The sequence below is a fragment of the Bos indicus x Bos taurus genome, chromosome 6, assembly GCF_003369695.1.
Source record: "Bos indicus x Bos taurus breed Angus x Brahman F1 hybrid chromosome 6, Bos_hybrid_MaternalHap_v2.0, whole genome shotgun sequence".
Lineage (NCBI taxonomy): Eukaryota > Metazoa > Chordata > Mammalia > Artiodactyla > Bovidae > Bos > Bos indicus x Bos taurus.
In genome coordinates this window covers 51,154,737-51,178,350 of record NC_040081.1, presented here as the reverse complement: position 1 = coordinate 51,178,350, position 23,614 = coordinate 51,154,737, and positions in this window count along the sequence as shown.

Sequence of the window (23,614 nt, the reverse complement as noted above, 5' to 3'; positions counted from 1 at the left end):
ATAATAAATTAATATTGGAGATGAAGTACCATTAAAGAAATGATCATTGTAAAGTTGCTATATAAAAAACTTACTATCATTTAATGTGTTGGAATATTTTATACTAGAAATATTTTTCCAAGAGTGTCTTATCTTAAAAGTAGCATACAAATTTTTATTTAATCCTTGAAAGAGAGGTAGATTTCCTATTCTGCTTGTTTAAAGATTTGAAAGGCTTTTTCTTTAATTGTTCCCCAGATTTCTATGGAAATCAAGGGTTTTGTTCTCAATAATTACTTTGACCTTTCAATTCAAGATCACCAAATTCAAACTATGTTAAAAGTCTCTTATGGGATTTTTCTCATTTGACCTTGAAAAACAGTTGTATGTGTTTATGAATGTGTGAGAGAGAGAGAGAGAATGAAAGAGTCCTACTAGGTTATGGACATCCAATGAAAATGATTAATTTTATCCCCATAATACATGGTAGACTTATAAATACCTGGCAAACAAACATTTTAATTAATTCAAATGTATTTGCTAAATATTATTACCTGTCCACATTTATAGTGAAGATTTTTAATGAAATTCCCTATTTGAACTAAAGAAAAGTTTGGATAGTTGTCTGAATTTTTAAACTAAATCTGCTACTGCAAATCCTGTATCTTTCTATTACAAGATTCTAAAACTTTTAAAACATAGACCACTTCTAAAAGACTAACTAAATACTAACCAGCAGAAAGTAATAAACCACATCCCAAAAAGTGCCAAAATTATGGAAGGACTGTGTGTTTTCTACACGACATATTAGCAGTATCTTTACTGAATTTTAGATTAGTAAGAACACAGACATTGAAACTTTCAGAACATTTCCTATTAGTCTTCAGTAAAGTGTGTTGTAATGTGTCACAAGGGACCAGGGATCATAAGTTGATTTTCACCACATGTAGTTCTTTTTCCCTTTGTCCTTCACTGAGTCTTCTTTTTTTTTTCCTACCTCTGAAGCACTCCTGAGGGGCTAGTTAAACCAAGATTGAACATTCACCTCCTGAGTGCTTCAGTCCTTGAGAAGCTAACAGATTTAAGGAAAGGAAAAAGGGAGAGGAAAAGGAAAGGCTTAGAAAAATCCAAATTTGAGAACAAAATGGGCAAATATCAACAATTCAAAGTTTTCAATAAACTTCAGCATAGATAATTTCAAACTCATGTGTGAAAACTAGACACCCACTGGAAAAGTATGCCAGACTTATATAAAATTTTAGTGATTTAATTATAATCCTTCATACTGCTTATAAATTTCCTTTCATATTCCTTTACTTTTAGCAAAATCTTAGTCGATGTTGTCAAAAGCCCCATGTTACAGCTGTTTTCTGTAAGGCAAAGAGATGGAAAATGTTGCTGGTGGTCATACATAAAGGTAAATCATGTATTCTTTACCAACTGACAATCAAAAGGATAATAGTTACATTTAGAATTTGTCCTATGTCAATGTAATAATTGCACAAATAGAAATATGTAATACATTAATAAAAATTTGTTAGAGAAAATTCTCCAAGATTATTCCACTGCTTCCCTGCTTTTGTCTGCTTGGGTGTCACATGAGGGCTAACTCACTAAGGTATAAATAGAGAACTAGGAGCCTGGTAGGCTGCAGTCCATGGGGTCGCGCAGAGTCAGACACGACTGAGTGACTTCACTTTCACTTTTCACTTTCATACGTTGGAGAAGGTAATAGCAACCCACTCCAGTGTTCTTGCCTGGAGAATCCCGGGGATGGGGAAGCCTGGTGGGCTGCCGTTTACGGGGTCATACAAAGTCTGACACGACTGACGCGACTTAGCAGCAGCAGCATACAATTCTAATGCTAAATTAGTAGGCTTGGTTTACTTTTTCCCTTTGCTTCCTTATGAAGAGCTTTTCAAGGACTATGAAAGTAAGGAATGACTGGACTGACATTTATAAGAGAAATGATGTCAAGTGTAATTGACATACTTTTACACACAAAATATAAAGGATGTACACAAGATTCTCATTTCAGATTCTAGTTTTGCTCTCACTAAACATCTAGCAATAATTGGAATAGCTAAGGACATAATTCTTATTTGGTTGATAGTATTTTCCTTATTTCCCAAATACTCTGGCCTAAATTTTCTTTGGGCTTATTGCTTCAGTACTCAAATTATCCTGGTTTAGTTTTGTTTATACACTTGTGAAAATAATAGCTTTTAATAAAGAGGCTTTTTATTGATTTCTAAGAAATACTTAATTCCCTCCAATATGCTATAGTCATGCCTGAGCCACCTGTACTTTCTCTCTAATTGGAGACTTCAGTGTCTGAATTTGTGTTTTCTTCAGGGGTTATATTTTTTAAACATCAGCAATTTTCTGTGCAATAGATAGACAATTTTGAATCTGTATTTAAATAATCCTCTATTTAGGCAATCAAGTTTATTGTTTCAATTTTGATCTAGATAAATAAGGCCTATATGAGATTTGTTTTGTCCAGAAAATAAAATGAGAAAATGTGAAAATGTAGACTTAGTTGGATGGGTGCAGAAATTCCATTTTTCTCAGATATTTTATTTCCATGTTCTTGACAAAAAACAATATAGGTCCTTGACTTTCAACTCTATTAACCACTATAAGCTTCCAATCTGTAGTTCTGGTTCTATAAGACAATACAGGAAATAACCTAAAAGTTTTGATGCTAAGAGATGAGCTTCTGGGTTCTAAATTTCAGTTCTGTCACTTTTCACCATTTGTGAGCTTGGACAGATGATCAAATATCTCTAAGCCTGGTAGAAATCTACATAAACCACATAAGGAAAACACATGTTTAGAAATATGAAAGAGAGTTTATATAGTTGAAGGTATGTAGAAAATAAAACAAAGTAAGAAGCAAAAAAGTGCTAAATAATTCTCTGATTTGTTGGAAAAACTAAGACTTCAGATAAAAAGAACCCACGTTGTGCTGGAAAGAAGAGATTGTAATTGACAGGCTCAACCTATACATCACGAAATGATAAAAGCTTCCCCCAAAACATAAAACTTATATATGAAGAATAAAGATCCCAACATGATTTACAACTGTGACACTGGCTGATCAAAAATAACAGATCAGTATGCACTGGTCATAGCAAACACACTCTTCCAACAACACAAGAGAGATGGTCAACACCGAAATCAGATTGATTATATTCTTTGCAGCCAAAGATGGTGAAGCTCTATACAGCCAGCAAAAACAAGATCGGGAGCTGACTATGGCTCAGATCATAAACTCCTTATTGCCAAATTCAGACTTAAATTGAAGAAAACCACTAGACCATTCAGGTATGACCTAAATCAAATCCCTTATGATTATACAGTGGAAGTGAGAAATAGATTTAAGGGCCTAGATCTGATAGATAGAGTGCCTGATGAACTATGGAATGAGGTTCATGACATTGTACAGGAGACAGGGATCAAGACCATCCTCATGGAAAAGAAATGCAAAAAAGCAAAATGGCTGTCTGGGGAGGCCTTACAAATACCTGTGAAAAGAAGAGAAGTGAAAAGCAAAGGAGAAAAGGAAAGATATTCCCATTTGAATTCAGAGTTCCAAAGAATAACAAGGAGAGATAAGAAAGTCTTCCTCAGTGATCAATGCAAAGGAATAGAGGAGAACAACAGAATAGGAAAGACTAGAGATCTCGTCAAGAAAATTAGAGATACCAAGGGAATATTTCATGCAAAGATGGGCTCCATAAAGGACAGAAATGGTATGGACCTAACAGAAGCAGAAGATATTAAGAAGAGGTGGCAAGAATACACAGAAGAACTGTACAGAAAGATCTTCAAGACCCAGATAATCACGATGGTGTGATCACTGACCTAGAGCCAGACATCCTGGAATGTGAAGTCAAGTGGGCCTTAGAAAGCATCACTACAAACAAAGCTAGTGGAGGTGATGGAATTCTAGTTGAGCAATTCCAAATCCTGAAAGATGATGCTGTGAAAGTGCTGCACTCAATATGCCAGCAAATTTGGAAAACTCAGCAGTGGCCACAGGCCAGGAAAAGGTCAGTTTTCATTCCAGTCCCAAAGAAAGGCAATGCCAAAGAATATTCAAACTACCACACAATTGCACTCATCTCACACGCTAGTAAAGTAATGCTCAAAATTCTCCAAGTCTGGCTTCAGCAATACGTGAACCGTAAACTTCCAGATGTTCAAGCTGGTTTTAGAAAAGGCAGAGGAACCAGAGATCAAATTGCCAACATCCGCTGGATCATCAAAAAAAACATGAGAGTTCCAGAAAAACATCTATTTCTGCTTTATTGACTATGCCAAAGCTTTTGACTGTGTGGATCACAATAAACTGTGGACAATTCTGAAAGAGACGGGAGTACCAGACCACCTGATCTGCCTCTTGAGAAACCTATATGCAGGTCAGGAAGCAACAGTTAGAACTGGACATGGAACAACAGACTGGTTCCAAACAGGAAAAGGAGTACATCAAGGCTGTATATTGTCACCCTGCTTATTTAACTTCTATGCAGAGTACATCATGAGAAACACTGGGCTGGAAGAAGCACAAGCTGGAATCAAGATTTCCAGGAGAAATATCAATAACCTCAGATATGCAGATGACACCACCCTTCTGGCAGAAAGTGAAGAGGAACTCAAAAGCTTCTGGATGAAAGTGAAAGTGGAGAGTGAAAAAGTTGGCTTAAAGCTCAACATTCAGAAAACAAAGATCATGGCATCTGGTCCCATCACTTCATGGGAAATAGATGGCGAAACAGTGGAAACAGTGTCAGACTTAATTTTGGGGGAGGCTCCAAAATCACTGCAGATGGTGACTGCAGTCATGAAATTAAAAGACACTTACTCCTTGGAAGGAAGTTATGACTAACCTTGACAGCACATTAAAAAGCAGACATTACTTTGTCAACAAAGGTCCATATAGTCAAGGCTCTGATTTTTCCAGTGGTCATGTATGGATGTGTGAGTTGTACTGTGAAGAAAGCTGAGTGCCAAAGAATCGATGCTTTTGAACTGTGGTGTTGGAGAAGACTCTTGAGAGTCCCTTGGACTGCAAGGAGATCCAAACAGTACATCCTAAAGGAGATCAGTCTTGGATGTTCATTGGAAGGACTAATGTTAAAGCTGAAACTCCAATACTTTGTCCATCTCATGTGAAAAGTTGACTCATTGGAAAAGACCCTGATGCTGGGAGGGATTGAGGGCAGGAGGAAAAGGGGATGATAGAGGATGAGATGGTTGGATGGCATCACTGACTCGATGGGCACGAGTTTGTGTAAACTCTGGGAGTTGGTGATGGACAAGGGGGCCTAGCATGCTGCAATTCATGGGGTCGCAGAGTCAGACAAAACTGAGCAACTGAACTGAACTGAACCTTAAATTTAGGATGTGGTTTATGTGCTAAGTCACTTCACTCCTGTCCTACTTTTTGTGACTCCATGGACTGTAGCAAAGTCACTCAGTAGTGTCAGATTCTTTGTGACCCCATGGACTATAGCCCACCAGGCTCCTCCATCCATGGAATTTTCTAGGCAAGAGTACTGGAGTGAGTTGCCATTTCCTTCTCCAGGGGATCTTCCTGACCCAGGGATCGAACCCGCCCGGGTTTCCTGCATTGCAGGCAGACACTATACCGTCTGAGCCAGCCAAGAATACTGGAGTTGCCATTTCCTCTCCAGGAGTTCTTCCCAATACAGGAGTCAAACCTCTGTCTGTTATGTCTACCTTCATTGGCAGGCTGGTTCTTTAGCACTAGCACCACATAGGAAGAATAAACAGTGCAGAATTTAAAACCTTTTAATTTTATGCACAGCCCTCTACTTTAAGTATCAATTATTAAATAATGAATTCTACTGTTAAAATTGTAGTTCCAGTACAAATATAAATTTAACAAAATGCAGATATTAATTTGCCTAAATAAAAGTTAATGAAGCCAGTAAAGTGGAAAAATTGCTTCACTGTGATTCCAAAAAGCAGATACATGTATAGGCAATCAGGAATCTGAAAAAATATATATTGCTTTATAAATGTATAACTAAATTTTCTGGGTGCATGCTTAGTCGCTCAATCATATCCATCTCTTTCTGACCCTATGGACAATGGCCCCCCCAGGCTCCTCTGTCCATGGGAACTTCCAGGTAAGAATCTGGAGTGGGTCACCATTTCCTCCTCCAGGGGATCTTCCCAACCCAGGGATCAAACCTGCGTCTTCTTCATTGGCAGGTGGATTCCTTACACTGAGCCACCTGAGAAACCCAATTTTGTTGAGGCAAAAGGATTGTAAAAGTTACACCTTCAACAGACAAATTTATATTTATTTCTGTTAGAAAAAGATAATTTGCATTGCCATTAATTGTCTATATCTTACAAAGTAGTAAAATAACTAAAGTAACTCAGACAATGAAAGGCATAGGTTCTATATTTTATTTTTAATGGAAAGACAACTTTTGCTCAATTTCAAAGTCTTTCACAAGAACTTTAATTAGCTGACATTGTGTGACAAGGAAAAGATTCTCAATATTTGCTTTCCATGAAAACTCCAGGAGACCGTGAAAGACAGGAAATCCTGGCTTGCTGCAGTCCGTGGAGTTGCAAAGAGTCATACAGCGACTGAGCAACAAAAACAACAATGACCATTTTAATACAGCAATCATGATTGTTCAATACACAGAATCAAAATGGAATTTTGCAGTTAAATCTGATATGTGGATAACTTAAGAGATTGTTTTGATGAGATTAAAAAAAAAAAAAAACACTACATATTCCTGCTCAACCTTCTTCCACTACCACTTCTAGTAATAGCACCTCTATTTGCCTTAGGGAAAAATATATTTCAACTTTAGGCCATAATTTCATCTTGGAATTAATATGTGTAAGCCTTAATTTAGTGTGTTAGGGAAATGCAGTAAGTAAACATAGTAAATAAACACACTATCTAAACTTAGAAAAATAGAGTACACAGCCAGCAGAGAGGAAAATAAGAAGAAACTGTTGACTGAATATAAGTCCTAGAGAAAAGAACAGAAAGAATAGCATGCAAAGCATAAACAAGTCCAAATATAACACAAAATAAAACACTTTACTAGATTGTACTCTTCCCTTAAAAAAACATAGATATGTGCTTCAATAAGAAACACTTAAAATATAATGGCACAGAAACTTTTGAAAATAATGAGGGTATTTTACATATATTATGATTCAGTGATTTAATAGATTGCCACAGAGTTATATAATATAACTTCTGGCAAATCTACCCTTCCAATTTACAGGCATATAAAGCTTAAAAGGCATCATTGACATATATCCAACCCAAAAGAAAATGCTGTTCACACTGATGCTGCTAAGTCGCTTCAGTCGTGTTCGACTCTGTGTGACCCCATAGACGGCAGCCCACCAGGCTTGCCCGTCCCTGGGATTCTCCAGGCAAGAACACTGGAGTGGGTTGCCATTTCCTTCTCTAACGCATGAAAGTGAAAAGTGAAAGTGAAGTCGCTCAGTCGTGTCCGACTGTAGCGACCCCATGGACTGCAGCCTACCAGGCTCCTCTGTCCATGGGATTTTTCCAGGCAAAAGTTCTGGAGTGGGGTGCCATTACTAAATGCAAACAAAATACAATTGTTTCTCAGTTCCCTGAACCAACTCACCAGCATTTCTCATCTGAATCACTTCAACAGTTATTATGGAAACCTCCTATATATAGGTTCGATGCACGATACTGGATGCTTGGGGCTAGTACACTGGGATGACCCAGAGGGATGGTAGGGGGAGGAAGAAGGGAGGAGGGTTCAGGATGGGGAACACATGTATACCTGTGGTGGATTCATTTTGATATTTGGCAAAACTAATTCAATTATGTAAAATTTTAAAATAAAATAAAATAAAGTCAGCTTTTGTTTCCCCCTATACCAAACTGCAATAGCTCTTCATTTCAGTTATAGCCTTGCAGATCATTGAAGGAATTTGGTATTTGCTGTTGAATTGGACACATGTAGATGACTTCAAGTATTTCTCAGCAAGAGCAAACCAAAGAGTGGATTTCCCAACTATTATACTCCAAATGACAGTTTGAAGTTGCTCTGTAGATAGTAACTGAATGAGTGAGAAAACAACTGTGCAAATAAATTTTTTGGCATACTCTTCTCAGAAATGAAGAGATCAAGCACATTAAAAGATAGAAGTTATGGTAAATGTAAATTATTCTAGGGTTAAAATTGTTGTAATAAGCATCCAGAATAACAGTGCACCTGAAAATTGGAAAGTACTTATTTTTCAAGTACATATGGAAACTTTGTAAAAAATAACATTTATTTAAAAACAAGCTAGCAAATATATAAAACTAGAATCACAGACTAGGGAACAAATAATGTAAAAGAAAGTAGAATATAGGTAAGAACAAACATTAATAAAAGTGAAATTTTATTTTATATTTTGTTTTTTAAAAATGATATTCTAAATGAAAATCTCATTCTTAGAAAAGATTGATAAAATGCACAAGTGTTTGACAAAACTTGTCATAAACAAAATTGAGATACACACATACATACACATTGTCAGAGGACAAAACATATGGAATGAAATATAAAATAGAGACTTATGGCCAAAAAAATTAAGTAAAATTAAAAACACAATTTTTTAAAACAATTATTAACTAGCAAAAATGACTCAAGAAAAATACTAAATTTGAATAATAAACAATATTTATTTAAATAACTAAAATAGAAGTTAAATCTCCTCAAATTCTGCTTCTAGAAACTTTTATCAAGTCATAAAGAGATGAGTCCTGTCTTATGAAAAGAAGAAAACATTTTATTAGATTACTAAAACTTTTAAGACCAAAATAGAATGAGAAAACTTCTTGAGAAACCAAAATTATAGGCCAATTTCCCTTCTTAACGTTGATACAAAGTTAATAAGTAAATTACTATCAAACTTTCCCTGGCAATGTATATTAGAAATAAGAACAATATATCAAGACCAAAAAAATGTGAGTAAAGATACACACTTTATTTAAGCTTATAAAAGAAGACCTAAATTAATTTTGATGACTCCTTATGTTCTTTTGTGGGAAGAATTAAATTCCTTTCTAGTAAGTTAAGTAATATATGTAGAATTCAGGGCAATTTTAATAAAAATGTAGACAGGAATTTGTACTAAAAATTGAAACATAATTATGCAGAAATCTAGAAAGAGTGCAAAATTGTTGTTTTCAGTCATTAAGTCGTGTCTGACTCTTTGCGACTCCATAAACTCCAGCATGTCAGGCTTCCCAGTTCTTTACTATCTCCCAGAGTGTTCAAACTCATGTCTATCAAGTCAGTGATGTTATCCAACCATCTTTTCCTCTGCTGCACTCTTCTTCTAGTGCCCTCAATCTTTCCCAGCATCAAGGTCTTTTCCAATGAATTGGCTCCTCACATCAGGCGGTCAAAGTATTGGAACTTCAACTTCAGCATCAGTCCTTTCAGCAAATATTCAGGGTTGATTTCCTTTGGGATTGACTGGTTTGATTGAAATGTAGAAAGAACACAAAATACTAAAGAAATGTTGAAGAATACGAAACAATGAAGAAAGGAAGCTGGGAGGGAAGTTCAAGAGGAAAGGGACTTATGTATACCTCTGGTAGATTCATATTGATTGGCAGAAATCAATACAATTCTGTAAAGCAATTATCATTCAACTAAAAAAATTAGTAAATTTTTAAAAAGTAACAGAGAAGCAGAACTTAACCTACTTGTTATCAAGATAAATCTATACAATTTGAAATAGTGTGGTTCACTGAAGCAATATTTTAAAAGCCATGAGAAAATTACATGTCAATAAATAGGTACTGCACTAATAAATGACTGCAAGCAATCTTTCATTATATTTCTTTTAACCATTACCAGGTTATTTAGAGGTTACATTCCAGAATAGATGGAACCTGCAAAAACTAGATTTCTGTGTAGTTTATATATATTGATACATCCCAACTGATGCCTGTGATAAAGAACCTGCCTGCCAATGCAGGAAATATAAAAGACTGGGTTTGATACCTGGATCAGGAATATCCCCTGGAGGAGGGCACAACAACCCACTCAAGTATTCATGCCTGGAGAATCCCATGGATAGAAGAGCCTGGTAAGATACAGTCCAGTCCAAAGGGTCACAAAAAGGTGGACATGACTGAAGGGACTTAAGAGAGAGAGAGAGAGAGAGAGAGAGATATCTGTGTGTATACTTTATCTGTAATATTTATATTATAAACTTATATCTATTTCATTCTTAATAAGATCCCTTATGATTATATAATAGATGTGAAAAATAGATTCAAGGGATTAGATTTGATAGAGTGCCTGAAGAATTATGCACAGAGGTTCAGCATTGTAGAGGAGATGGTTATCAAAACCATCCCCAAGAAAAAGAAATGCAAAAAGGCAAAATGGTTGTCTGAGGAGTCCTTACAAATAGCTGAGAAAAGAAGAAAAGTGAAAGGCAAAGGAGAAAAATTAAAATATACCCATTTGAATACAGAGTTCCAGAGAATAGCAAGGAGAGATATGAAAGCTTTTTAAGTGAACAGGCAAAGAAATAGAAGAAAACAACAGAATGGGAAATACTAGAGATCTCTTCAAGAAAATTAGAGATACCAAGAAAACATTTCATGCAGAAATAGGCATAATAAAGGATAGAAATGGTATAGACCTAACAGAAGCAGAAGATATTAAAGAGAGATGGCAAGAATACACAGAAGAACTATACAAAAGTCTTAATGACCCAAATAACCATGATGGTGTGATCACTCACCTAGAACCAGACATCCTGGAGTGTGAAGTCAAGTGAACCTTAAGAAGCATCACTACAAACAAAGCTACTGGTGGTGAAGGAATTCTGGCAGAGCTATTTCAAATCCTAAAAGATGATGCTGTGAAAGTGCTTCACTCAATATGCCAGCAAATTTGGAAAACTCAGCAGTGACCACAGGATTGGAAAAAGTCAATTTTCATTTCCAGTCCCAAAGAAAGGCAATGCCAAAGAATGTTCAAACTACCCCAACAGTCACATTCATTTCACATACTAGCAAAGTAATGCTCAAAAGCCTTAAAGCTGGGCTTCAACAATATGTGAACTGAGAATTTCCAGATGAACAAGCTGGGTTTAGAAAAAGCAGAGGAGCCAGAGGTCAATTTTCCATCATTCATTAGATCATAAAAAAGCAAAAGATTTCCAGAAAAACATCTACTTCTGCTTTGTTATGCTAAAGGCTTTGACTGAGTGGATTACAAAAAACTGTGAAAAAATTCTTGAAAAGGTGGGAATACCAGACCACGTTACCTGCCTCCTGAGAAATCTGTATGCAGGTCAAGAAACAATAGCTAGAACCAGACATGGAACAACGGACTGATTCCAAATTGGGAAACGAACCCTTCAAGGCTGTCTATTGTCACCCTGCCCATTTAACTTACATGCAGAGTACATCATGCAAAATGCCAGGCTGAATGAAGCATAAGCTGGAATCAGGATTGTTGGGAGAAAAATCAGTAACCTCAGAGATGCAGATGATACCACCCTTATGGCAGAAAAGGAAGAAGAATTAAAGAGCCTCTTGAGCAAGGTGAAAGAGGAAAGTGAAAAAGCTGGCTTAAAACAACCTTCGAAATACAAAGATCATGGCATCTGGTTCCATCACTTCAGGGCAAATAGATGGGGAAGCAATGGAAACTGTGAGTGACTTTATTTTCTTGGGCTCCAAAATCACTGTAGATTATGACTGCAGCCATGAAATTAAAAGCCTCTTGCTCCTTGGAAGAAAAGCAATGACAAACCTAGACAGCATATTAAATAGCAGAGTCAAAGCTATGGTTTTTCCAGTAGTCATATACAGTTGTGAGAGACCATGAAAAAGGCTGAGTGTCAAAGAATTGATGCCTTCAAACTATGGTATTGGAGAAGACTCTTGAGAGCCCCTTGGACAGCAAGGAGATCAAATCAGTCCATCCTAAAGGAGATCAACTATGAATATTCACTGGAAGAACTGATGCTGAAGCTGAAGCTCCAATACTTTTTCTACCTGATGGGAACATCTGACACATTGGAAAAAGCCCTGATGTTGGGAAAAATTGAAGGCAGGAGGAGAAGTGGATGACGGAGGATAATATTGTAGGATGGCAGCACCAACTCAATGGACATGTTGCTGTTGTTGTTCAATTGCTCAGTCATATCCAACTCTTTGCAACACTGTGAACTGCAACAGATATGAGTTTGAGCAAACTGTGGGAGATGGTGAAGGACAGTGAAGCCTGAGGTCCTGCAGTCCATGGGGTCGTAAAGAGTCAGATATGACTGAGGGATTGAACAAAGGCAAACATTTATATTTTATACTAATAACTATGTCTTATTTTATAAAATTATACACTTTATATTACATGTACATATTTTAGGCATGGATTGAAGTTAGAATTTTGCAATTTATCTTCTAACATCACTTTCAATTGCTGAATGCACAGGATATTTCAAATGGTGTATTTAGTTGTTGCAAATTCTTGAAGCAATTTTAGATTCGTATTTATGTTCCATAGACCAAAATGTTAAGAGAAAGAGAGGAGTAGGTTTACAAAAGAACAGGGAAATCCCTGAAATCAGAATGGGACAAATAATCAGTGTTTTCTGAGTAGCAAGAGAAGATCTCCTGGAGAAATTGTTTCTCTGTGGTAAATGTTTAAGGGCCAAGTGAACAAACAGAGCAATTATAGAGTATTTTGTCTGACTTTTACAAATAAGAAGTGAGAGGCCCCTGAGCTGGGTTGCACTGAATGGAAGGACACCGGTCAGATGGATTCTCCACTTTGCTTTGTAAATATTTTATGACAATTGACTCTGTGTTCTTTGTAATTGGTCCTGATGGCTTTGTAATTACTTTGTCTCAACAAACGCTGAAATTGTGAATAGGTTTTATTGTTTCATTTGTGTTTTTCTTGCCAGTTCCTCCTTTGGGATCCTATGGCTGCTGCAGTTTGACAAGAATGTGTTTGTGGGGGAAAAATATGTCCAGTGATTGTTTATCTTTCTTATTTCTGTTTTACTCAGCTTTGCTGCATAGGCTTTGCAGCTCACCCTCCAATTCCCCAGGAAGATAGCAACGTCGTTACCAAGAGTACATTTTGTACCTAACTAAAACAGAGACACTTTGCCAAAAAAGGTCCATCTAATCAAGGCTATAATTTTTCCAGTAGTCATGTATGGATGTGAGAGTTGAACTATATAAAAAGCTGAGGCCGAAGAATTGATGCTTTTGAACTGTGGTGTTGGAGAAGACTCTTGAGAGTCCCTTAGACTGCAAGGAGATCCAACCAGTCCATCCTAAAGGTGATCAGTCCTGAGCGTTCATTGGAAAGACTGATGTTGAAGCTGAAACTCCAATACTTTGGCCACCTGATGCAAAGAACTGAGTTATTGGAAAAGACCCTGATGCTGGGAAAAATTGGAGGCAAGTGGAGAAGCTGATGACAGAGGATGAGATGGTTGGATGGCATCACTGACTCAATGGACATGAGTTTGGGTAAACTCTGGGAGTTGGTTATGGACAGGGAGGCCTGGTGTTCTGCAGTCCATGGGGTTGCAAAGAGTCAGACACAACTGAGCGACTGAACTGAACTGAGCTGATTGGAGATTAATGTTGGAGAGAAGCCTGATGTCAACTCCACTTGGGAAGAGGGCTTCAACCTAAAGCTGAGAAAGTCTTTGGAGACAAGATAAGGGCCTGCCTTTCAGTTGTTTGAAGCTTATTAGATCAGCATGATTTTTGTAACTGCACAATTTGCTCTGTGTATCTGTTTTTGTGCCTCTGTGCAAACTAACCTGTAACAATGCAATACAGTCCTATCATATCTTTTCTGAATCCTTTAATGAGATACAATCCTCACATCACAGTTCTGCCTTTGGCTAGAAAGACTTAATGCTCACAGACATGTTCACCTCTACCCTGAGCTTCAGGACATGCATTTATGCATGATTTTTAAATTAAGCAAAAGAAATCACAGAGTGATGCTGACTGCTGATGGCAGTCATTTTTCAGTGGATATGATTATTTGAACTTTGATGATCCCAGAAAGTTTTGTGTCATGACCCAAGCCATATCTAAATGTTTTCATTTCTTTTCTAAGCAATCTATATAAAAAGCTCCTATGTTGTGTGAGTGACATACAAATAATAATAAAAGAGAGATAATTATCCTGAATAAAGTAGAATTTCCTAAAAATTTAGAATATATTTGTCAGAAGTGTGTTTTTCCCTCCGTTTTGTCTCATTGCAACAAGGACTTGAAATCATAGACCAGTGTTAGAGCTCAACATTTTACTGTGGTTACAGCTCAACATTTTATTGAGCAGACAGCAGATAGTATACCCGAAGATGAGGTGGGGCACCCCCCTAGAGCCTCAGCCTGTCTTGATTTCCCCTTTTTATCCTTTCTGTCTCCTCCTCTGGAGCCTGTCTTGTGCAAACTAGGACAAATCTAGGACCCACTATCTATCAGAGGTTCCCACTCCTATCACTGGATTTTTTTCTTTTGTTCCCTTTTTCAAGGGCTTTTTCCCTTTCCTTTTCTGTCTTTTAGCCACCACCATTTTGGACTCTCTTTTTCTATCCTAACTACCTAATATCTTTAATGACTCTAATTTTCACCTTATATTTTATTTCCTATACTTTGCAGTAATAAATCAAGTGACTTGCAGTCAGATAAAGGTACAAAATTTTTTCCCAATATTACAGGACTGTTGAAATTTTTTCCAGTAGAGTCCTAAGCAATGTGTAGTTTAATAACCTCATGATCTAGCCAAATCCAAATCTATGATCCAGTATGAATACAGTTTGACCTGAGCATTTGCATTTGTATTAAAATGTTAATAAACACTCTAGGTAAAAATCCTAGGTGATCATTATCACAGGTAGTCTATGAAGAATATTTTGAGAAATATAAGCAAGAACTTCTGTGCCTACACAGAGACCCTCTTGATTTTAATATAAATCACATTGATGACTAATAATTTCCTTAGTCATATCTTTAGGGCAAAACCAACAGTATTGGAAATACAATCTATACAGTGTTCTAGTCCACCTTAACAGAATTTAGGTTTTCAATAATCATTTTGAGAATAGTATTTAATAGCTCCTCTAATAAACAAAACAAAATATTTTAGTGTTTCCCCAATGAACAAGAATAATGTAGAGTACAGTTTTATCTGCTCTTCTGTCATTGTTGTTGCTCTCTAATTTAATAGTGTGCAGTTAGGCTATGAGCTTCCCTGATGGCTCTGTGATAAAGAATCTGCCTGCTAATGCAGAAGACAGAGATTCGATCCCTGGTCTGGGATGATCCCCTAGAGAAAGAAATGGCAGCCAGCTTCACAGTATTCTTGCCTGGGAAATGCCATGGACAGAGGTGCCTGGGGAGTTACAGATCATGGGGTTGCAAAAGAGTCTGACAAGACTGAGTAACTAAACAAAAACCACAACAGTTAGCCTACATTTGTTGACACTTCTCCAGCAAAGATAGATACAACTTCCATAAGAAGCATAGAATAAAGAGCCTAGCAGGGCTGAAAGATAATGGCAAATCAACCACTGGGATAGGACAAGGTTCTTGACTGAAACAGATTGGAGAAATCTAATCTGCCACTGAGGAATTGGTACCCTAGAAAATATAAACTTATAATAGGTAGGAAAAAGTTACTCTAGCAGTTAAACAGAGTTTAGGAACTGGACATGCAAGATCAGTTACTCTTTATCCAAATTTTTATTATTAAATCAACATAGGGCTTCCCAAGTGGCATTAGTGGTTAAGAACACTCCTGCCAATACAGGAGACATAAGAGACACAGATTTGATCCTTAAGTTTGGAAGATCCTCTGGAGGAGGGCATGGCAACCCACTCCAGTATTCTTGTCTGGAGAATCTCATGGAAAGAGGAGGCTGGAGGGCTACAGACCATGGAATCTCAAAGAGTAGGACACAACTTAATCGACTTAGCATGCATGCATGCCGGGAATCAGGGTTAACTATCAACAGTCCACAAATTCCCAGATCCTAGGACAATTGACCAGCTAATCAAATCAAGGCTCTGATGCTGCAACAGAGAAAGGGGAGTTCCTATGTGGAACTTGGACATAACTGCATTCCAAACTGTAGGGTTTCTAGTTGCAAATCGTATGCTCTTTAAACTCCCACAGCAGGGAACAGGGATCACAGAGAATAAAGCAGAACTTCCATAGATAGGGTAAATTGTTTTCCTTGAAGAAAACTGATAACTAGATACCAAAAAAAGTGCACATGTTTTGACCAGACTAGCAGCCAGTTTTACAAAGTTGGTAAGGGTTGATTCTGCAAGGAATAGTGGAAAGACAACGGATAACTGTAGTACTTGATGTTGAAATGTATTTTTATGTGGTTAAAATAATTTGAGTTATTGAACTGCTCAGTTTTGGCTTATGTAGATGAATCAATTTAGATTTATAAGTGAAATTACATCTTATTCAGACACTATTACATAAATTTAATCATACATTTCAGATAAATTTACTATTACCTTTAGAATATTCTCTCTCTCTTTTTTTTTAGCCTGTGGGGATGAATGTGGTATTCCTCAGTAAATCTAATTGCCAGTTTTCAACCACTACTATGAAAAAGCATTGTTTCTCCAGATATATTAGGTGAAATATTAACCTTGATGACATTTATATGCTAAATTATACCAACAGATGCATATTTTTAATTGTAATATGTTAAAGGCTACAAGATGGGCTTCCCTGGAGGCTCAGTAGGTAAATAATCCACCTGCAATGCAGGAAACCTGTGCTAGATTCCTGGGTTGAGAAGATCCTCTGGATGGGCGCATGGCAACCCACTCCAGTATTTACATGGAGAATCTCACGGACATAGGAGCCTGGCACACTACAGTCCATGCAGTAGCAAAGAGTCAGACATGACTGAGCGACTAAACGCAGTACAGCAAGTCTATAAGATATAGCCACTATGGGAAGGTAGAGTCATGGGAACTGAAATACACTACCCCTTCTCCAACATGTTTAAATATTCTTACAAATTAGTAAAAGTAACTAACAAGTATTGAGAAGTTAACACAGTAATAACTCATTGCTGCAACAGTATTTACCAATTTTAGTAATAATGAGGCCAAAGAATAAATCAAATGATTTTCTCCACATCATATGATTAGAAATCATCAGAGCTGAGATGTAAAGACCAGTGCTTCACCCTAAAGTTCTTTACTTCTCTCTGTGGCAAACAGCATCTGGAATGACACACTTCACTACCTCTGGGATTGTGAATTTGATAGATTTTGCTCCTGTGATTAAGTTATGTTATAAAACCCAGTTGACTTTCAACTAGGAAGATTATCTGGATGGACCTGACTTATTCACATGAACCCTTAAAAGCAGAGTTGCTGCCAACTGATCACAGATAAGAAGTCAGAAAGATTAACTTGGTCTACTCTAGAAGAAAGCAGAAACCCCAGTTTTGAATTGTATTGGAGACAGGCAGCTACTAACAGCTAAGACCAGTCCTCATACAAGAGCTATTAAGGAATTGGAGACCTCAGTCCTACAACTACAAGAAACTGATTTCTGCCTACTATGAATGAACTTGGAGGTGGATTTTCCCCCAGAGCCTCACAAACAAGAACGGCCTGAACACCAGCTCAAGTTTAGGCTTGTGATACCCTGTCAGTAAGTCAGTCCAGTCACTCAGTCGTGTCTTTCTTTGGGACCCCAGGGACTGCAGCACACTAAGCCTCCCTGTACACCACCAACTCATGGAGCTTGCTCAAATTCATGTCCATCGAGTTGGTGATGCCATCCAACCATCTCATCCTCTGTCACCCACTTCTCCTCCCACCCTCAGTCTTTCCCAGCATCAGGGTCTTTTCAAATGAGTCAGCTCTCTGCATCAGGTGGCCAAAGTATTGGAGTTTCAGCTTCAGCATCAGTCTTTCCAATGACTGTTCAGGACTTATTTCCTTTAGGATGGACTGGTTGGATCTGCTTGCAGTACAAGGGACTCTCAAGAGTCTTCTCCAACACCACAGTTCAAAAGCATCAATTCTTTGGCCTCAGCTTTCTTTATAGTCCAATTCTCACATCCATACATAACTACTGGAAAAAAAAAAAACAACAACAACATAGCTTTGACTAGATAGACCTTTGTTGGCAAAGTAAAATCTCTGCTTTTTAATGTGTTGTCTAGATTGGTCATAACTTTTCTTCCCAGGAGCAAGTGTCTTTTAATTTGATGGCTGCAGTCACCATCTGCAGCCCCCCAAAATAAAGTCTTTCACTGTTTCCATTGTTTCCCCATCTATTTGACATGAGGCGATGGGACTGAATGCTGATTTTTAAGCCAACTTTGTCACTCTCCTCTTTCACTTCCATCAAGAGGCTCTTTAGTTCGTCTTTGCTTTCTGCCATAAGGGTAGTGTCAACTGCATATCCAGAGAAGGCAATGGCAATGCATTCCAGTACTCTTTCCTGGAGAATCCCAGGGACAGTGGAGCCTGGTGGGCTGCCATCTATGGGGCTGCACGGAGTTGGACATGACTGAAGTGACTTAGCAGCAGCAGCAGCAGCATCAATTGCATATCCGAGGTTTGGTAATTCTCCCGGCAATCTTGATTCCAGCTTTTGCTTCATCCAGCCCAGTGTTTCTCATGATGAACTCTGCATATAAATTAAATAAGCAGGGTGACAATATACAGCCTTGACGTACTCCTTTCCTAATTTGGAATCAGTTTGTTGTTCCATGTCTAGTTCTAACTGTTGCTTCCTGACCTGCATACAGATTTCTCAAGAGGTAGATCAGTATTCCATCTCTTTAAGAATTTTCCACTCTTTAAGAATTTTCCACGGTTTGTTGTGATTCACATAGTCTGGATGACTGTGTAATACCCTGATCAGAAATCTAAGCCACGTGACCGCGGACTACAGAATTGTGAGCTAATAAATGGCTATTCAGTATATTCCCAGCATACAAATGAGTTCCTGAGAGTGCATTCGTAAGTTGAATTTGTTCATTAAGTCCAACAGAGTTAGCCTAGAACCCAACTAACACAATTGAGCTATACAATACTGTATTGTAATAGACATAATACTTTTCATACAAATAATACATTAAAGAAACAGATATTCACAAAATAAAAAAAGACTTTTTAAAAATTACAGTATAGGATATTGAAAAGTACAGTAGTACTACAACAGCTGGCATATCGTGATGGGCATCAATGAACAGGCAAGAAGAGTTACATACTGGAGGAGGTTGAGGAGTCAGGAGACGGTAGAGCTGAAGGGTTGTCATTAATAGGAGATGGAGGGGAAACTGCAATTTCACTCATATCACAGGCTTGAAATAGAGATATTGTATTATTGTGCTTTATACAGTGCTCAATAGTAAAGTACACAAAACACAACCACTTGTAGAAGATGCATGCATGTGACAACAATGTACACCAGAAACGTGAACTGACTCATGTGACTGGACATTCAAATGCGTATTCACTTCTTTGAACATTTGCAACTTGAATGTTCATATGTAGGGGACTTACTGTAGTTAAGTTTGTGATCAGTTGTTATGCAGCAATAGAAAACTAATTCATCTCCTGTTTGCTACCGGTATGAAGGAACTCTACCCACTTTGTATTTCTACGTGCTGATCTTAATGCCAGGCTCTAAAGGTACAAAGAACAGTCTGGGTTGTTTTACTATCAGTGAATCAATTCACAGTTGGTGTCAAAAATAGTCAAAGGCGGTAGAACATAACTATTTTAACAGAAAAACTGTTTGAAAAAATTTTAAGATAAGTATCAAATGCTTTTCAATATTTCCTGGCTATGTCTTCATCTCTCCCTATATAATCCTATGGTGAGAATATACCTATGTCAGTGTTGGCAAGGATACTATAAAATAAAATTTCAGTCTACTACTTATCCCAGAAAATCTGTGCTACCTTTAAGAATGATCTAAATTTACCTTTGTCTACAAACCTGAGGTTTTCTAGTCTTTCCTTATCATTGGCTTATATTTGTTCCTTATTAAATGACAAGAAAATTAGAAAGTATATAAATTCTTCATCATCAGAGGGATAGCTTTAACTGGCATAGTCTGATCAAATTTTGTTTTCAAGTAAATTCGTAGGAATCACTTTAATTAGTAGTTTTGTTATGACATATGCTGATGCTGTTCTTTACTGATTCCCTTTTAATTTTTGTTTTCTGCAAAGTATGTCAAAGCAGCTAATATTCTCTAAAGTACAAGAGATTAATCGATCTTTAAGAACTAAGAAATAATTAAGTTCAAATATCTCATACTTCCTTATAACAATCAGATGAAAATTATTATCAGTGATACAAAAGCATAGATAGATCTGTATGAAAATAATATTACAGTCCAATTTACTCTGATAAGTTATAAAGTTGATTATGAGTTATTAGCAAGTCTGCTTTCCAGAAGGAAAACCAGCAGTATCAACACTATTGGCAATATTTATATTGTAATTATTGTAAAATTTGAAGCATCTCAATTAAGAAGATGCCCTGGAGCAAGTTTTCTTATAGAAAACACAAATGAAGAAAGCTGAACAAGCTTAACTGGTTGAACTTCTTTCTTAAGGGACTTAAAACCTTCATGAACCCCATATAAATTCTGGAGGGAAAAATGCAGTAAGTATTAATTAAATATTATATTATGGTTTATTGTAGTAGAAATATGAACATAAGCTCAATTCTGACATTTTAAGTGGCATGTGCACGTTTAAGTTGAACTAAGCCTCATGAATAAATGAATAATGTTACAGCTGAAAAGAACCTGAAGGTCTTCTAATTTACTTCTCTAAGTCTTTGTTTCAAGACAGAAAATACGTCCATAACATCAATAACTACTCAAAATTACATATATATGTGTGTATTTGTGTCAAGTCGACTTTCAACCAAATCCATTTCAGAGAAATCAAAGCCCTCTTTCCATATTCTTCCTCAGAATCTATTCATTCCAATGACTTTCAAAAAGTTTTCTTTGTCCAAGACAACCAAATCAATATTTTTAACCCTGACCTCATATCCAGCTTTCTGATCAATCTTTTCTATTATTCCTACAATATCTCCAGCTGTTTGTTTTTATTTATTTCAAAATCTTGATTTTAGAATTGAAGTTTTCAAAACTACATATTCACATTTTATGGAACTTGGTGTACCACTGTGAGTGAATAAGCCCTTTGCAACTGTATGTTTGTTTAAACATAACAAATCTTTGCCTTATTTAAAGCAGAAATCTTGGTCAGAAATTCAGCTCTGGAGTCAGTTTCTGAGGAAGTACAATATTGTTTACGACTTAACTACCAGCAATATTTGAGGGAAATGTAAGGACTTCCTCTATTTTCACAATTGTACCTATTCTGTTTTAAAAAAAATGAATTTAGAGAGTGAAGTCAGAAACAGCAGTTATTTCAATATCATTTTTTTTTTTTAAGTTAGAAACCTACTTTCTATAATCCTATAATCCTGAAGGCTAACTGTTCTGATCTTTAGGAATCTCCTCATTAGTTAGAACTGGAGCATATGTCAAATCCTCTTTGAAACTCGGGAGAAGTATTTCACTTTTTGCTGTGTTATGATGGATCTGTGCTAACCATTTTATTCATTTAGGATAACAATTCATTTTGTCTTTCTACCCAGCCCTATTGTGTGTTCCTTTTGAAAAGAACCTGAATTCTCACTTGTGAATTCAGTGAATTACACCATAATTATTGTCGAATTAATGATGGGCTTGTGATGTTATTTCTGAACAAGAAAGATAGCTTAGAATGGCTAATAGGTGATTTTTTTCTTTCTTTCTTTTTTTTTTACTTCTGATTTCTCTTCCTCTTTTTCACGTTCCTGTCTTTCATGTTCTCTACTCCTCTACCCTTATGCAAATGATTGTACAGTCTTTGTACTGCAGTCACAGGTTTATCCTTTCATTAATCAATAATGGATTTTCAAGGCTTTAAAAATGTGCAAATTACTGTGACAGACCTGCTGTGATAAAGAAGATAAAGAAGGCATTGTCTCCTTCAAGGAAAGGGAAAGGGAAGTTGCCCAGTCATGTCTGACTCTTAGCGACCCCATGGACTACAGCCCACCAGACTTCTCCATCCATGGGATTTTCCAGGCAAGAGTACTAGAGTGGGGTGCCATTGCCTTCTCCAGTCTCCTTCAAGGAGCTCATAGTCTAATATGCAATCTGTGGGCCAAATTCAGTTCACCACTTGTGCATGCATGTAAATTTGCTTCAGTCATGTCCGACTCTGCATCCCCATGGACTGTAGCCCACCAGGCTCCTCTGTCCATGGGATTCTCCAAGCAAGAATACAAGAGTGGGTTGCCATTTCACCATTTTTGTAAATTAATTTTTTAATTCAATTTCAGTCATGCTACTTATGTTACATATTTTCTGTGGTTGTGTGTGCACACCACAGTGCCAGAATTGAATAGTTATAACAGAAATTGAATGGCCTGAAAAACCTAATAATCACTCTCTGATCATTTACAGAAAATGTATGACAATCCCTTGCTTAGTAGATACTACAGCACTGAAATATAAGAATGAGCAAAAAGTTAAATATGGGCTTGAAAATGTTATGCAAGGTAGAGTTTAATTAAAACTGTAGGTATGGAAGAAGATTCTGTGAGCACAATTTATGTGAACTCTGAAAAACAAGTAGGCTTTCAACTGAAAGCACTGAGATGAAGAGATCACTGGTTGCTGATAGTTTTGAAGTGCTATCAAAGACAAAGCATATATCTCCATCAAATACACTCCTAATTATGGCCCAGTAGTAGAGGAAGATTTTTTCCAGGCATAATAAAATGAGTTTTGTGGTAACTTTTAAGATGTATTACAGGCTCCAGTTACTTCTAGATGTTGTTAATGTGATTATACCAATTTCTTAGAGCCACATCAAATGCACGCTAGATTTTATTTACTATTAGAGTTTATCTCAACCATTAGAAACATTAACATTTTTACTTACAGAAATAAGGGTTTATGTTAACAAATAAAGCTTTTTACAAGCTATATGCTTTTGGACTTCCTAAATATATGTTTAATTAGTCTAAATGAAGCGTTTACTTTAATAAATACATAGAAAATATCAAAACACAATTATTGGGGAGAGAAGAAAATATATAATTAGTTGTTTCAGATGTGTAGACATTTTAAGAGTGATAATAATAGGTAAATGTTCATAATGGTTCAAGGGTCCAAAAATTTTTGCAGGAATCATATATTAGAATTAGTATTCTCACTTTTGCTTAATTATCTATTATCATTATTCTTTAACTTAAACATCTCACAATTTATAATCTCACATGATATTCTTCAGAGTAAAATTAAATATTTTAACTTAGATTGTCTCCTAAATTGTCTCCTAGAATTCACAACTTTGTGTTCATTTTCCAGTAATTAAGGCAGAAATTCCATAAATTATGCTTTATTTATGATTTACACACAAATTAACAATTTACATAACATTTATTTTAGTCAGTACTTTAAGAACAACAACAGCATATACAAGAGGGTGTGTATATTATTGGGAA